The sequence below is a fragment of the Triticum dicoccoides genome, chromosome 3A, assembly GCF_002162155.2.
Source record: "Triticum dicoccoides isolate Atlit2015 ecotype Zavitan chromosome 3A, WEW_v2.0, whole genome shotgun sequence".
Lineage (NCBI taxonomy): Eukaryota > Viridiplantae > Streptophyta > Magnoliopsida > Poales > Poaceae > Triticum > Triticum dicoccoides.
In genome coordinates, this window is record NC_041384.1 from 164,021,423 (window position 1) to 164,038,185 (window position 16,763).

The window sequence follows — 16,763 nt, forward strand, 5'->3', positions numbered from 1 at the left end:
TTCGGCGGGCCATGGCTGTCGGCGGGGAAGTGGGGCGCGGGCTTGCCGCGTGGCGTGCCCCGGTTGGCCGGAGGCAGTGGCGGACGCTGTCCGGCCGGGCCGGACGTGTCCGGTGCGGCGAGGAGAAGTGGATCTAGGGTTAGGGGTGGCTTGAACCGGAATTTGAGGAGGAGGGTTCTATATATAGGCATAGAGGGAGCTAGGAGAGTCCAAATGAGGTGCGGTTTTCGGCCACGCGATCGTGATCGAACGCTCTAGATGATGGAGAGGGTTTAGGTGGGTTTTGGGCCAACTTGGAGGGGTGTTGGGCTGCAACACACACGAGGCCTTTTCAGTCCCTCGGTTAACCGTTGGAGTATCATACGAAGTCCAAATGGTACGAAACTTGACAGGCGGTCTACCGGTAGTAAACCAAGGCCGGTTGGCAAGTCTCGGTCCAATTCGGAAATGTTTAATCCCCACACACGAAAGAAAGGTAGAAACGACCACCGGAGGAGAACGAAGCGCCGGAATGCAAAACGGACAACGGGGAAAAAGCTCGAATGCATGAGATGAACACGTATGCAAATGCAATGCACATGGTGACATGATATGAGAAGCATGACAACGACAACAACACACGGAGACAAAGACCCGAACCCGAGAAAATAAAATAACTTAAGGCCGGAAACGGCAAGAGTTGGAATACATATTGGGAAAGTCATATCCGGGGTGTTACAATGCGGCACGACCGGCGCTGCTTTGGGCGGCTGGAGCAAGAAGACCAGAGGTTGAAGAAGCACTACGGCCGTTGGATGGACATCGTACGGTCACTGGAGCTAGAATCGTTCATATTGACTAAGTTGACAAAGCCCTTCATCCCCGACAACTTAGTAGGCCCACAAGTCAGCCTCCGAGCAAGGTGGGTCCTAGCTAGCCGGGGGAGTATTCATTTTTTTGTGCGTAATAAGGAGGCACTTCCGGTGGGTCCGAGCTAACAGCGGGGGTTACGCTTTTTTCATGAAATACGGTGGCCCGTCCGGTGGGTCCCAGCAGTCAGGGGGAAACAATTTTTTCCGCAAAATACTGGTGGCCCGTCCGGTGGGTCTCTGCTGTCAGGTGGAGGAATAATTATTTTTCGCGTAATAAGGAGGCACTTCCTTGCGGCTGCCGTGGACCCAGCTGTTAGCCTCTCCACGTAGAATACTCTTCCGATGGAAGTCGGTCGTTGACCATGTTGACCACGCCGCGCCGAGAGCACCAGGGCGGTGGACAGTGGCGAGGACTAGGAAGGGGACGACTCGGAGCCGGGGAAGACGCAGCAATGGATGCCCACGCGAAGAGGAGTACGAGGGTTCACTGGTTTGGCTGCGGTGTGAGGCTGTTGTCGCCGCAGAATAACAGGGGGTGTGAGTGAGTAGAGGGATGGCCTGGCCAGCGGTGGGAGTAGTAGGGGGTGGTGAGGCCTCTGCGGCATCACAGCCGGCCACGGGAGGCAGGAGCACGCGGCATGACCGGCGCTGGTTTGGGCGGCTGGAGCAAGAAGACCAGAGGTTGAAGAAGCACTACAGCCGTTGGATGAACATCGTACGGTAACAGGAGCTAGAATCGTTCATATTGACTAAGTTGACAAAGCCCTCCGTCCCCGTCAACTTGGTAGGCCCACAAGTCAGCCTCCCACTATGCTGGGTTCCAACTGGCGGCGGGAATATTCATTTTTTTGTGCGTAATAAGGAGGCACTTCCTTGCGTGCGAAGATAGCTGGTGGGTCTAACATGTCAGCGGGGGGCACTTTATTTCGCGAAATACAGAGGCCTTTCCGGTGGGTCCCAGATGTCAGGTGGAGGAATCATTATTTTGCGCATGATAAGGAGGCATTTCCTTGTGTGCGGTCATGGACCCAGCTGTCAGCCTCTCCACGCACAGTCTACTTCCGATGGTGTCGTTCGTTGACCACGCCGCGTCGAGCGCATCCAAGGTGGTGGACGACGGCGAGGCCCCGGACAACAACGAGCCGGAGATGGGAAGACGCGGGAGTAGAGTCGCAGACAAAGAGGTGTACGAGGGTTAACTGGTTCTAGTGCGGTGTGGTTCGGCAGTCGGTGGAGAAGAATAGGTGGTGTGGAGGGGTGGAGGGATGGCCTGGCCAACGATGGAGTAGCGCTTCATAGCGAAGCATGCTAAGCAGAGCTGCTAACAGCAAGAGGCGGGAGGTGGTCCCGGCGGCGCTAGAGGAAGAAGACGAGAGATTGAAGATGGATGTCGGTCGTTGGATGTAAATCCAACGGTTAACATGTCAGAATCATTTATTGACTAAATTGACAACGACTTGCATTGGCTTCGACCTATTGGCCCACATTTCAGCCTCCAAAAATGTGGCACGTATTCAACCCATTTTTTTAGAATTTATAGTCTTTTTGTTGTGCGGTAGAATTTACAGTCAATTTGATCTTTTTTTGAATTACAGCCATTAGCTGGGCTGGGTGAACAAATAATGTAGCGTCCATGCGGCATGTTTATTTTATTTCCTAAAAAATTATAGGCCATTTGCAATTTCTCAAAATACACAATTTTGCTGGGCTGATTCTAATTATAATGTTGGGTTGGGCCAGCAATGTTATCAAAAAATAAAAAGGGGCTGAGCATTTTATTATAAATATATTTAAATAATAAGTGATATTATTACATTCGTCCTTAAATCTTACCAAGCTTTTGTACACAATCACTAGGATTTTCGTGCCAAAACAATCCAGGATTTTATTTGTTAAAAAATTATTTTTATAAGTTAATAAGATGTGGGATATTATTTTCTTACGTATGTAAGTATCTGTTAAATATATGATGACAATAAAAATAATATATAATAACATATAAAATAATTTTTTTAGAAAAACAGGGAGCATCTCCCCGGTTCCATTGCTGAGAATGAAACCACAACATATCTTGATACAGCAGCTCAAAGAGCAGTTCGAAAGCAAAGGTAGAAATGCTACAAACTAGGGGGGTGGATGAACAAGTTCTCTGAATAACACAAATCACCCGAGCGGCCAAAGGCAGAGCGGATAGAGCACTCAAATGACACAAGGAGGGTCCAGTGAAGCCTTCATGGTCTTCAGCCGAGCGGCCGTGTCAGCCTGCGGCGACCAGTAAGCAAGTGGAGACACCGGGCTGAAAGGCGTAGCATGGTGGATGTCCCTCTTTTTCGGCGCCAGGTGCCCATCATCTTCATCAAAGATCTTGAGACGAGCCCACGGGTCCAGCCCCAGAGCAGGTCGAGCCTTGTTCAGCCACAAGTGATCGCCAACGGTTTCTGGAGGGATCTTGTTAGGGTTTCCACGAAGCTCGTCAACTTGTCCTTGTCCGATCCGGAGGAGAGAATCGCCTAGTTCCTCACCATGTTCCTGATCAACCTCAAGAGCTGCGGAATGGAAATCCAGGAGGTGTTACTGAAAATCATAGCATTTCTATATTTCCAGAGGCACCAAAGGACAGCTGAGCTAACAGTGTTTAAAACTGAGCACTTTTTGGTAGCAATCCAGAATCTGGCGACAGATTCAAAGGATGAGCCAATCTGACTAGAGAAATATTCCTCAATGTGGGCTCAGAGATGTTTAGCAACTGTACATTCAAAAAATAGGTGAGAACAAGACTCTTGTTCCAAGCAGTAAACACAATTAAGGGGTTTGATGATGTGTCTCTTCCTAAGGTTATCCCTAGTCATCAATTTGTTTTTGGAGAGAAGCCAGAGAAATACATGAATTTTAGGGGGAACTCTCAATTTCGAGACAGCAGGGATAAACACGGGTTGAACCCCTCTAAAGTTGATAAAATGATAGAGGGAGCTGGAGGAATACTTCCCCTTATTGTCCAGCTGCCAAATCAGGGCATCCGGCTCGGCAGTAAAGGTAATGCTTTTGGCAATTTCCTCCAACTGGAACCATTGTTCCATGAGACTATCACTAAAGTTCCTTCTAAAAGAGAGTTTTAGGCATTGACCGTCCCAAACTTCATTGACACTTTTGTTAAGCTCATTGCAGACAGAGTAAATAGGCCAAAATTGGACTGCTAGGGGGGATGTGACAAACCAAGTATCTTCCCAGAACCTGGTTCTGCTCCCATCCCCTATGTTCCATCTGTAGCCAAATTTCACAGCATGCATAATAGATTTTAATCCTTTCCAGAATCTAGAGGTCTTAGGGTTGGAGGAAGGGACAAACATATTAGGTTTATTTCCTAGGTATTTATGGGCAATAAGAAGCTTCCAGGGTTTCAGGTCTTCCTCATAGAATCTTTTAATCCAAGACCCTAGAAGACAGATGTTAATTTCTTGGAGGTTAGGTATGCCTAGGCCTCCAAAATCTTTTTTCATAGAGACTAGGGCCCAATTAGCAAGATGTAGCTTCCTATTTCCCTCAAAATCATTCCACAAGCAATGAGACATCTGAGAATTGATGAGGTTCACTGCCCATTTAGGGAACTTGAAGAAGGAGAGGAGATACACTAGAATGCTAGCCAAACAAGCTTGTATGAGGATCGATCTACCTCTGTAAGAGAGAAGTTTGCCCCTCCACCCAGCAATACTTTTAATGATTTTATCCAGAAAGGTTGGATATCCTCTCTCCTCAGTTTATCATAGTGGAGAGGGATACCTAGGTACTTAATGGGGAAGTTACCTTTATTACAAACTAGAATAGAGAGGAAGTCAGCTAACTCCTGATCATCCATGTTGATAGGGATGAGTTCACTTTTAGAGTAGTTGATTCTCATGCCTGAGACTTGTTCAAACCAGGTTAGAACAGTTTTCAGATTGCTAGCATGTGTGGAGTCATTGTCTAATAAAAGGATGGTATCATCTGCATATTGAAGGCAGATGATGTCACCAGGGCAGACCTCAGGACAGAGCCCTGCAATCAGACTATGATCAGCAGCTTTGCTCAGCATTTTAGTAAGAACGTCCACTACTAAATTAAACAAAAGCGAGGAGATGGGGTCACCTTGCCTAAGGCCTTCACCAGCAAGGAAAAAATCACTTTCACAGTTATTTAACTTGACCCCAACAGACCCCCCATGAGTAAGTTGTTGGATCCAACTCTCCTCTATGAAAGGCTTGGAAAAAATCTAAGAGATCATTTTTCACCAAGTCCCAAAAAATGCTGGTAAAACAAGAAGGGAATCCCATCAGGACCAGGAGCCCCATCAGGATAAGAGCTAAAAATGGCTTCCTTCACCTCTGTCTCTGAAAAAGGGGCTTCTAGCAGCCCATTTTCAGCAGGAGAGACTTTTTCAGAAGCAGAGAAAAAATTGTTTTGTAGAGAGAACCCAGAAGGGTTTTCTGTCTTAAACAGGTCTTTGTAGAAGTCACTAGCCACTTTCAACATCTCATCTACCTCAGTAACAGGGCCATTAGGACCATCAAGGAGTGAATGTGGGTTTTCCTCCTCCTCTGGTTAGCTACTACATGGAAGTAAGCAGTACTTCTATCACTCTCCTTAATATTCCTATCTCTAGACATTTGTTTGGCTTTGATTTCTTCTTGAAGCCAAATTTTCTCGAGCTCTCCATGGACACAGTTTAATCTATTAGTCTCAGCCTCAGAGAGGTCAATGGTGTCTGCCTTAATATCTAGAGAATCAAACTCAAGGAGGAGAAGCCTTTTGTATCTTCTAAGATTAGCTTTCTCATTGGAGTTCCACCCTTTGGTAGTTCTTCTAAATCTCCTGATTTTGATCTGCCAATTTTCTAGGAGGCAGCAACTCCCAGTAGGCTCATTCCAGATTTTCCTGACTAGCTCAGTAAAATCTTCTCTAAGCAACCACCACTTTTCAAATTTAAAACTATTGCTCTTTGGAGTTTGGTTAAGACCAGAGTCCCAGAGCAAAGGAGTGTGGTCACTACCACATCTGGGCAGAGCTCTACAACTAGAAAGGGGAAAAAACTATCTAATTCTGTGTCATAGAAAATTCTGTCAATGGTGGACATAATCCTGGAGCAGCACTTTCAACATATCTAGCAGAACTGTGGGTTTTCCTTCTGAAAGGGCAATTCTCAACTTTATGGGTAACTATTTTGCAGATAAAACAACTCTTGGGCTTGACACATTTATCCAAATGATGCCCTGGTTCCCCACAGTTGTAGCAGATCACCTCAGAGTATGACATAAGGCCCGAAGCAGGGGCAGTAGCAGTTTTCTGGATGTCCTATCTCTTCTTTTGCTGATTCTTGCCTTGAGATTTCCCACTGATCTGAGAGTCAGAACCACCAGCAGATTGATCTTGGGAAATTACAGGAGCCTTCCCAGATTGTGCCCCCATTTGGGGTGGAGGTGGGCCGTACCACTGCCCAACCGACGCTCCCCCCCATTGTGATAGGGGAAATTCATCGGAGTTCCTAGTTCCTTCTCATCCTCTAGCCAGATGTTGTCTCTCAGGAAGCAGAAATAACCACTAGACAGCTTAATTGAAGCAGATTGCAAGCCTAATTTCAATCTTCTGCAGGTTTGGGGGAGAGGTAAGGTAGGGGGTCCACCTGCTCCGACTCCGGTGGCATGCTGGTGGGCAGGAGTCCAGTCAAGCATTTCCATCTCGCAGCACGGCGTGGATCTCCTGAATTCACTTCTCCTTTCGCCCATCGAACGAACGCAATCGGCGGCTCACTGGGGTGGGGCATCCTGTGCTTCTCCGAGAAATCTCCTTCGAAGTAGATCCGCAGGGCTAGATTTAACAGCTCCCAATCCACATGATCATTGCACATCCGAGCATACCTGTGCGAGTGAGAGAACGGATTCGGTCCCTCCTCGGCTTCCTCCCTCGCAGCTTCCTCCTCTGCTTCCCTCCATTCGTGCGTGCACTGGGTCCAGGAGAGAGCGTCGTCACAGATCCGCATCGCCCGCTCCCTCCATCTCCTCCCTCGAGTCCCCTGCAGCACCGCCAGCGTGACGGAGTCGAGCGGCTGGAGCATCCGTGGGAAGGCTTTGTAGACATGTGGGAGATGCATCTTGTACATCTGCCTGACTTCCAGCCATTCTCCCGTGGATATGGCCGGCGACTCCATGGGGCGCGCGAGCGGACTTGCTGAGGGGGGCAGGCGCGCCCAGAGTCAGGAGGCAGGGGGTGGCGGCGAGATCTATTTGCCAATTACTCCCTCCTTTTCGGTTTATAGGGCTCAATTCAAAAATCTCACCAACCAAGGTAGATGATGAATGGTGGAATACTTTTTGTAGTTTGCAAAAGCACCTAATTAATGCACTTGTTTTCCTCAAAAAATTATGTTTATCAATGCATAAATTGCAATGCATGCATGCATAAAGTACATGCATTGGTCAATTTTCTCTTAATACTTGCATGCAATGATTTAATGCACCTTGGAATCTGAATATGTGATGGAAAACAACCAAATTGAGCCTTATAAAATGGAAAAACTAAAATTTTGAGATAAGCCCTATAAACCGAAAAGGAGGGAGTATGTGAACTAAACAATCAACATATAAAATAATTTAAATATATATAATATAGTTAGAAGGGAAACATAAGTTGGACCTAGCGTTCCTATTCTTATATAGAAAAAATAGAACAGACCTCTGCGTTTTCTTCAAAAAAATACATAAATTGGGCTGCCAAAAATAAAATGTCACACCCTAGCTAGTTCAAGCATTAGAGTGTGCATCATGTTTAAATTTATCTTAAATTTGAAATGGGGATGACAGAACCCCCAGCACCCCCCTGGAATAACTAGGGTTTACTAAAAACTTTTTCAATGAACCTGAAATGCCCTTCTAAAAAGCCCACCCTTTTTGTTTTGGGTTAAAACCTTTGACAAAAATGGTGCACATTTTTCTAGGACATCTTAAGGTCATTGGATTAACTCTTATAGTATTTGCATTTGGGCATTTAAATGCTATAAAATATTTTAAATGCTCAAATAATCATAAACTAAAATGTTTGTTGTTGGATATATTCTAAGCAGTAGCCATGATTAATTTTATGATTTATGGAAATGCCCTGGCATTTTTAATAAAGCCCTGAAATTACAGAATAATAGAATAAATAAAAAAACAGAAAAGGAGAGAGAGAACAGAGACTTACCTGGTGCAGCCCACCTAGCCCAGCCGCTCGGCCTAGTCCACTGGCTCCTGCCAGTCGTCCTCCTCCTCTTGCCAGGAGGACGAGAAGCGCATGGCCGGCGCCCGCGGCCACACGCCGGCCACCTCCTGCTTCTGCCGACGCCCCGGACGCGCCTACGAATGTCACGCACTCCCCCACGTCCCCCTCTCATTCTCCCCACTTTCCCCATGGCCTCTCCCCCTCTTTGGCTCTCTCCCCATTCCCTACCGAGCACAGCCGTCGCCGCCGACAAGCTCCACCGCAGCCACCGCCGTCCACTTGTTGCCTCGCCGTGCCAAGAAGCTCCACCGTCGTCCACTGCTTCACCTCGACCCATCCCCGAGCGCTCGCTCGCCCCGGAGACGCTGCACCGAGCTCGTCTTCAACCTCGGTCGCCGGAGATCCCCCTCGCCGCCCCGCTCGCTCCAGCTCTTCCCCGAGCTCGCCGTACGCTTCCCTGCAACCGTAGTGAGCTACTGACCTTCTTCCCCTCTCCGTGCTAGCTCTCATGCACCGTACGTGCCGCCTCGAGTTCGCCCGAACGCACCGCCGTGGAGCTCGTCGTCGACGAGGCTCCGGCCATGCCACGGCCATGCCACTTAGTCCACTAACCTCACCACGTCTCCAGGAGTCTAACGCACCTTACCACGCGCCTCGCCGTGCCCCGCAGCCTCGGTTCCGAGCTCACCCGAGCTCCGGCCACTGCCAAGGTCGACGCCGGCGACGACACCGGCCACCCCAGGCCCAACCACCCATACCACTCGACGCAGAGGAGTGCCCGCGTCACTTAGATGCCCTCCGCCGGCCATTTGGTCGCCGGAGGAGGAAACCCGCACCCCTCCGCCGTCCCTGGCCTTGCCGGCGACGAGCCCCGGGTCAACTCCGGTGAGTTTGACCCGGGTTGACCCCAGTTTGAATTCCCCTGACTCACTAACGTGTGGGCCCGAGGCCACTAATTAAACAAGATTAGTATTAGTTTAACACTAACTAAATTTAGTTAGTTAGTTGACACTGACAGATGGACCCACAGGTCAGGGTTGACCTGGACCGTCTCAGTTGACCGCTGACGTCACACTGACATCAGGCTGACGCAATAAATCCTTTTCTGGATTTATTCTTTAATAGGAAATTCCAGAAAATAGCCAAAACTTCTAAAAATCATAGAAAATCAACCATAGCTCCAAATCAAACAATTTATACATGAAAAATGATCAGAAAAATTCAATCTATCCATCTGTAATGGTTTCATGCATGACAAAACAAGTTAACCTTGTTGTTTAAGCAGAATAAGATAATGCAGTAATAAGGCCATGTTAAATGAGCTAACATTTGAATCTTTGATTCAAATGAGCTCATTCCTTTCTGTTTTAGCTTGCATTAGGCCAAGACACTTTCATTTTGCCATGTCATAGCATGCATCATATTGTTGCATATTGTCATGTGTTGATTATGTTCGGTGTGTCTTTCGTGGTAGGTTCTGCCTCCGAGGATAACCCCGAGTATCCATCTGAAGGGCAGTACCCTACTACCACTACAACAGGCAAGCAACCCATTGATCATTCCGATACAAACCCATGTTCTCGCTTCTGCTCTTGTTTACTGCATTAAGATAACACGATTCAAATTGCTGTGTGCTATGGTAGTTGAACCCTTATCCTCTGCATGACCTGTCATTGCCATAGTAACTAGATGAAACCCACTAGCATGTGTAGGAGTTGATTGATCCATGTTTGTGTTTCCTACCTTACTATGCCTGCTATGCTTAGAGTTGTGTCAGGTCTGGTTTATCTGGGTGATGGGCTAGAGTGAAATGATTATGTCGGTAATGTGAGGGATGTGTTAAACATGATTTGGTAAAGGTATCGATGAGAGGCCATGTAGGAGTACATGGTGGGTTGTTTCATTGAGACCGTCCATAAGAACTAAGATCTGTATGCGTGATTTAAGATTCAGCTACTACCACACATTGGGCCCTGAAATATGACCCCGCTCGACTTACGGACCCCCCTCATCCTCTATCCAGGAGTTGCAACTAGTTTCTGGTGTTTGTAGGTTATGTGTTGGCGGCCGTGCGTAGCGCTGACCATAGGGGTGGGCTATGATGCGGTAGATACACCGTGGCACGGTGTACCGAGTCGCCCGTTTGGTGTCTCGGGAACCCTGCACACATCGTTTGGGGCCGTTGAGGACACCCCGGCCGGATCTCCTTGCGGATGGAACCTGAATAGGCGATAAACCTGGACTGGAGACTTGTGAGGATAGTCAGGTCGTGGTCTACACCCACTTTGGTTTTCGCTTGAAGTCTGCCGAGCACATGTCGTGTGCAGACGCTAAGTGGTGGAAACATGTGTGACGAAGTACACCCCTGCAGGGTATAAAACTATTCGAATAGCCGCGTCCGCGGTAAAGGACTACTTGGTTGCATATACAGTCCATAGACAAGCTAATGGATACTACTAAAAGACTCAAGATAAGTGTGAGTACCGAGGATGGCCCTCTCGTAGGATGACGAGGGAGGATCCCCGATGGAGTATTGTGTTGGTGATTAGTGGACTCGTGTGCGAAAAACTATTTTACTAGTGGAGTCTCGTAGGATAGCCTAGCCAAGAGTCAAAGCTGGCTTGCTGCAATAACCCCACCACCTTCTTGAGAATGAGCATGTATAGTAGGTTCTGATGTAAGACTTGCTGAGTACCTTTGTACTCATGTTTGCTTAATTACTGTTTCAGACAACAACACCGCCCCCTCCGATGGGTTTTATGTAGACCTTGATGTCGACGAGTGACTAGCCACCCAGGTGGTGATCCTGGCCATGGAGGGCCCTATGTAGATAGACAGGCTCGAGAAGCCTTCTTTCTTTCTAGTGTCTGTACTCGGACTATTTGCTTCCGCATGTGCTTGTATGCTTGTATGACTTGAGTGTTGGGTCATGAGACCCCTACCTGTATGAACATGTTATGTATGGCTCTCTGGAGCCTTTAAATAAAGTACTTGAGTTGTAGAGTTTTGTTGTGATGCCATGTTGTATGTACTCATATCGGGCATATTGTGTGTATGATTGAAATGCTTGGTATGAGTGGGATCCGACAATCTAGTTGTTTATCCTTGGCAGCCTTTCTTATGGGGAAATGTAGTCTAGTGTTCCTCGAGCCATAGTAGTCCGCTACAGCCCGGTTCACCGGAGTCCTGGTAGCCCAGCACTACTGCTCAGGACACTTGACTGGCCGGCATGTGTTTCACTTCGTTCCTATGTCTATCCCTTCGGGGAAATGTCACGCGTTGACATCCGGAGTCCTGCCTAGCCTGCTACAGCCCGAGTTCCCCGGAGTCCTGTTAGCCCTGTGCTACAGCCTGGATTCACTCGCTGATGACCGACATGCTCGATGTGATTCATGTATGCCTGTCTCCATAGGTCTGCGCCGCTTTGGGTTCATGACTAGCCATGTCGGCCCGGGTTCTTTGTCATATGGATGCTAGCGACACTATCATATACGTGAGCCAAAAGGCGCAAACGGTCCCGGGCCATGGTAAGGCGACACCCGTGGGGACACCGTGCATGAGGCCGCAATGTGATACGAGGTGTTACCGGCTAGATCGATGTGACTTGGAATCGGGGTCCTGACAGCGTTGGCATCAGAGCCGGACTGCCTGTAGGTTCGTTGAGCCAAACTGGTTGATGTCGAGTCTAGAAATGCTTTAGTTATATGTAGGGGAATTGATTGTGGGAGGGAACGTAAGGCTCTTTTTACTCCTTACCTTATGCCCTCTGATCTGAGTCATTCTCTTCTCATTCAACGTGGGTTAAGGACTAGGCTCTCTTCTATCAGGTTCACATGTTACTAATCCATAGTAGCTTATAGGATTGTTGTTACAAGCCTTAGTACAGTTTCTACTACTTTTAGTATGTTGCCAGTTGAATCAGAACCTTGATATGATGTTGTTGAGTGGTATTGCAAACTGTTGTGGATGTCTCAAATCCTTTTTCTGAGCATTTACAGCTGTTATGCTATCCAATTTTCCCTAGAAATTCTAATGCCTTTGCATTGTGGTTGTGCTTCCAGATGGCCACTCGTGCTCAAAACCAAGTGGTTCGCCTGACCCAGTGCCTCGATGTGCCCGGTCATACTGCTATGTTAGTCCGGGTAATGATCGAGACGGGTTACCGTTGGTATCCCGAATACACTGTCGAAGAGCAGTTCAGAGACTTCAACCAAAGCCAGTACCTTTGTACCATCAGGATTTATCCCTCTTATCCTGGAGCCACTGAGCCCCTTCACTGTTCCTATGGACTCGGGGTTATCATTGAGATGGCTGTGCAGGATGCCGCCTATTCCATGATGACCATCATGCGAGTCCGGACTGGTCTACTTCGGAACACCGACTTCCGTTATATGCCAGCTTCACTTCCGGGAGCGCAAGGGTATCTTCAGGCTATCTATGCTGACCCCACACATGAGGAGTCACTACTCCACACCACTGCCGAGATGCTCGAGGATAAGGACCGCGAAAATCGGGCCTTGCGTATGGAGCTTTTTAACTCTCGTGCTGATCACTGGGCCACTTTGACTCGGTTTGCACCGGCGGTACAGGTAGGATACATGGATCTGAGGGATCTGTACCCTATACGGTCTGGATTGCCAGATTGTATGGAGTGGCGCGATGTGGGAGGCATCACCCCTCCTCGTGGTCCCCGTCTGCCACCACCTGTGGGACCAAGGCCACATCCGAGTCCCTTTGGTCCGCAGACTCCGCAGGACCGTCTGTTCCCAGATGATCATGTTCCACTTCCAGGTTTTGGTGGCGACTTCTATGAGGATTACTACGGAGCCGCCTGAGCTAGTAGTAGTTTCACTAGTATTGTAGTAGTTGTATCTCCACTGTCCTGCGTGACTTGTGGAATATGACTTAGGAGTAATCAATTCTGGAGGTGTAGACAAATAATGTATAGGAGCTTGGAATGCCTTCGATGAGATGTAATGTCTTTCACCGTAGTTGTACTCTAGCCTGAGCTTGTACTGAACTATGTACGGTGTGTATGACCAATGGTATATATATGGCAGTTTCTATATTACCATGTCGTGCAATGAACATCTTAGCATTCCATGTTATCCATTACATTCTGCACTTCCTTGCTAAGTTTGTGCCATCCTTATCTAAACCGTTGTCTTGTTTTCTCCTAGGATGGTCAACACCCGCAGCAACCCTGCTGCCCCGGAGCAGGGGGAAGCCAGTGCAGCTAGGGGTGAAAATCTGCCTCACCCGCCTTCTCTGGCCGAAGTGATGCTGGAGGCAGAAAGAAACAAGCGTGAGACTAACCGCCTGCTAGAGCGGATTGAGCAGAACACTGCACGCCATCAGCGAAATGACTTGGTGTCAATCAATGACTTCATCAAGCTGTACCCACCGAAGTTTAACCATTCCGTCAAGCCCCTCGACGCGGATGACTGGCTTCGCAGCATCACCCACAAGCTACGTTCTGCCAATGTAGCCGAAGCTGACAAGGTTATTTATGCTGCCTATCACCTCGAAGGCCCTGCTAGTCTTTGGTGGGAAAACTTAGAAGCTATGCGCCCGGTCGTCCAAATCACTACTTGGGCTGAATTCAGTGAGGCTTTCCGTGAGCATCACATTCCGGAAGGTCTCATAGATCGCAAGAGGGAAGAGTTCTACAATTTCACCCAAGGAAGACTGACTGTGGATGCATATAGTCGTGAATTTGGGAATCTGGCACGTTATGCTCCTGAAGAAGTATCTACCGACGCTAAGAAGCAGGCAAGGTTCCGCAAGGGACTTAGCCCTGAGCTTTGCCGCGATCTTCATCTGCACGAGTGCACCTCCTTTCAGAAGTTGGTCAATAAAGCCATCAGTGCTGAGTCAGGCCAGTCTGACTATGACGCTTCATGCAAGCACTCACGTGATTTTGGCTCTTCATCCGGCTCTGGATCTCAGAAGCGCCGGGTGTGGATTCCAAGCACGGCACTGCCACCCAGGTTCATTCCGAGGCCATCCTTTGAGGTGCCTCGTCCCAACCAGCAATTTGCACCGCCCAAGCCCTATGGTGGCCCCGCTACTAATGCTGCTCCACGCCCCAATGTTGTGACATGTTTCAAGTGTGGAGAGCCGGGTCACTATAGCCGAGAGTGTCCCCAGAACAACAACCCCAATCAGTCTGGAAAGTCCGTTGGCCGTGGTAAGCCAGCGGGAAAGACATTCTACGCCAATCTGGTCACCACTGCACCTAGCCATGTCAACTATGTCTCAGCCGAGGAGGCTCATGAGGATCCTAACGTCGTCCTTGGTATGCTCCTTGTTAATTGCCATCCGACATCTGTTCTTTTCGATACTGGAGCATCTCATTCATTCATATCCAAGAACTATGCTCGATTGCATAACACGACATTCTGTGACATGCCCACTTCCATGGTAATTCAAACTCCAGGTTCCAAATGGCAAACTTCTAGAGTAAGCCATGGGAACGAAATTCTTGTCGATAGACTTGTCTTTCTTGCATCTTTAATATCTCTCAAGTCCTCGGACATAAACATCATCTTGGGTATGGACTGGATGTCAGCTCATTACGCTAAGATTGATTGTGCCACTAGAACCGTTCAACTTACTCACCCATCGGGCAAGACAGTCAATGTCTTAACTCGAGTGGCCAAGCGCCAGCTTTACTCCCTAAATGCCAACCCCCTTCCAGACCTTGAGGATATTCCGGTAGTCCGAGACTTTCCAGATGTCTTTCCAGGAGAGCTGCCAGGTGTTCCACCTGACAGGGATGTCGAGTTAGTGATAGACCTTGTTCCAGGAACCGTTCCAATTTCTAGAAGACCCTATAAGATGGCACACTTAGAACTAGCCGAGCTTAAGAACCAACTCGATGAGTCCTTGAAAAAGGGTTTCATCCGTCCTAGTTCCTCTCCTTGGGCTTGCCCCGTCCTCTTCGTCAAGAAGAAGGATGGAACAGATCGGATGGTTGTAGATTACGACCTATCAACTTGGTCACCATCAAGAACAAGTATCCGCTTCCCAGGATCAACGATCTGTATGACCAACTCGCTGGATCCTCAGTCTTTTCGAAGATGGATTTGAGGTTGGGCTACCATCAAATCAAAATCAGAAACGAGGACATTCCCAAAACGGCCTTTGTTACTCGTTATGGCCAATACGAGTACACCGTTATGTCTTTCGGTTTAACCAATGCCCCAGCCACCTTCTCACGGTTAATGAACTCGGTCTTCATGGAGTATTTGGATAAATTCGTCATAGTTTACCTCGATGACATACTCATCTACTCCAAGAATGAAGAGGAACATGCCGAACATCTAAGGCTGGTATTGACGAAACTTTGAGAGCATCGCCTTTATGCCAAATTCTCCAAGTGTGAATTTTGGTTGCCAGAAGTGACCTATCTAGGCCATGTAATCTCTGGTAATGGTATTGCTGTCAATCCCGAGCGAGTTCAAGCCGTCCTTGATTGGACTCCACCTGAGACAGTCAAGCAAGTTCGGAGCTTCCTTGGCTTAGCGAGCTATTGCCGCCGCTTCGTCGAGAATTTCTCCAAGGTTGCTAAACCTCTAACTGAACTCCTCAAGAAAGATAAAAAGTTCGAGTGGACCCCACAGTGCGAGTTCAGCTTTCAGGAACTGAAAAGACGCCTGACATCTGCTCCCGTACTGGTACCACCAGATTTCTTCAAGGACTTTAGTATCTATTGCGACGCCTCGCGACAAGGACTAGGTTGCATACTCATGCAAGATCGTCAGGTAATTGCCTATGCTTCACGACAATTACACCCACATGAGGAAAACTATCCCACACATGATCTAGAGCTTGCAGCTGTAGTCCATGCACTCAAAACTTGGCGACATTACCTCCTCGGTAATCGTTGCGAGATCTTCACCGATCACCAAAGTTTGAAATATATCTTCACCCAACCGGATTTGAATCTTAGGCAACGATGTTGGGTCGAGTTGATCTCAGATTACGACTTAGGAATAACTTACACCCCGGGCAAAGCCAATGTCATGGCTAATGCACTAAGTCATAAGTCCTATTGTAACAATTTGATGTTACGACAAAGTCAACCACTTCTCCATGAGGAATTTCGTAAGCTTAATCTTCACATTGTTCCTCGAGGATTCCTATCCACCCTGGTGGCGAAGCCTAACCTTACGGATGAAATCAGAGCTGCCCAGAAGCGTGATAAGGGCATATTCCAGATTAGGAAAACATTGCTAGCGGAGTTGCTAAATGTTTTTCCATGGATGAGCGAGGTGTTGTCTTCTTCGAAAACCGCTTGGTGGTTCCCAAGAAACAACATCTACGCCAGTTGATTCTTAAGGAAGCTCATGAATCCCCTCCCACCATTCATCCCGGTAGTACTAAAATGTATCAATACCTACGCCAGAGGTTTTGGTGGACTAGGATGAAGAGAGAAATCGCTCAATACATTTCTAAATGCGACGTTTGTCGTCGTGTTAAAGCAGAGCATCAACGGCCTGCTGGCACCCTTCACCCTTTGGCTATTCCTGAGTGGAAATGGGATAAAATCAGTATGAACTTCATTACTGGGTTTCCCAGGACCAAGAGAGGGAATAATGCCATCTTCGTCGTGATCGACTATCTTTCCAAAGTATCCCATTTCCCACCTATTCGCGAGAGTATCACCGCTAGCCAGCTAGC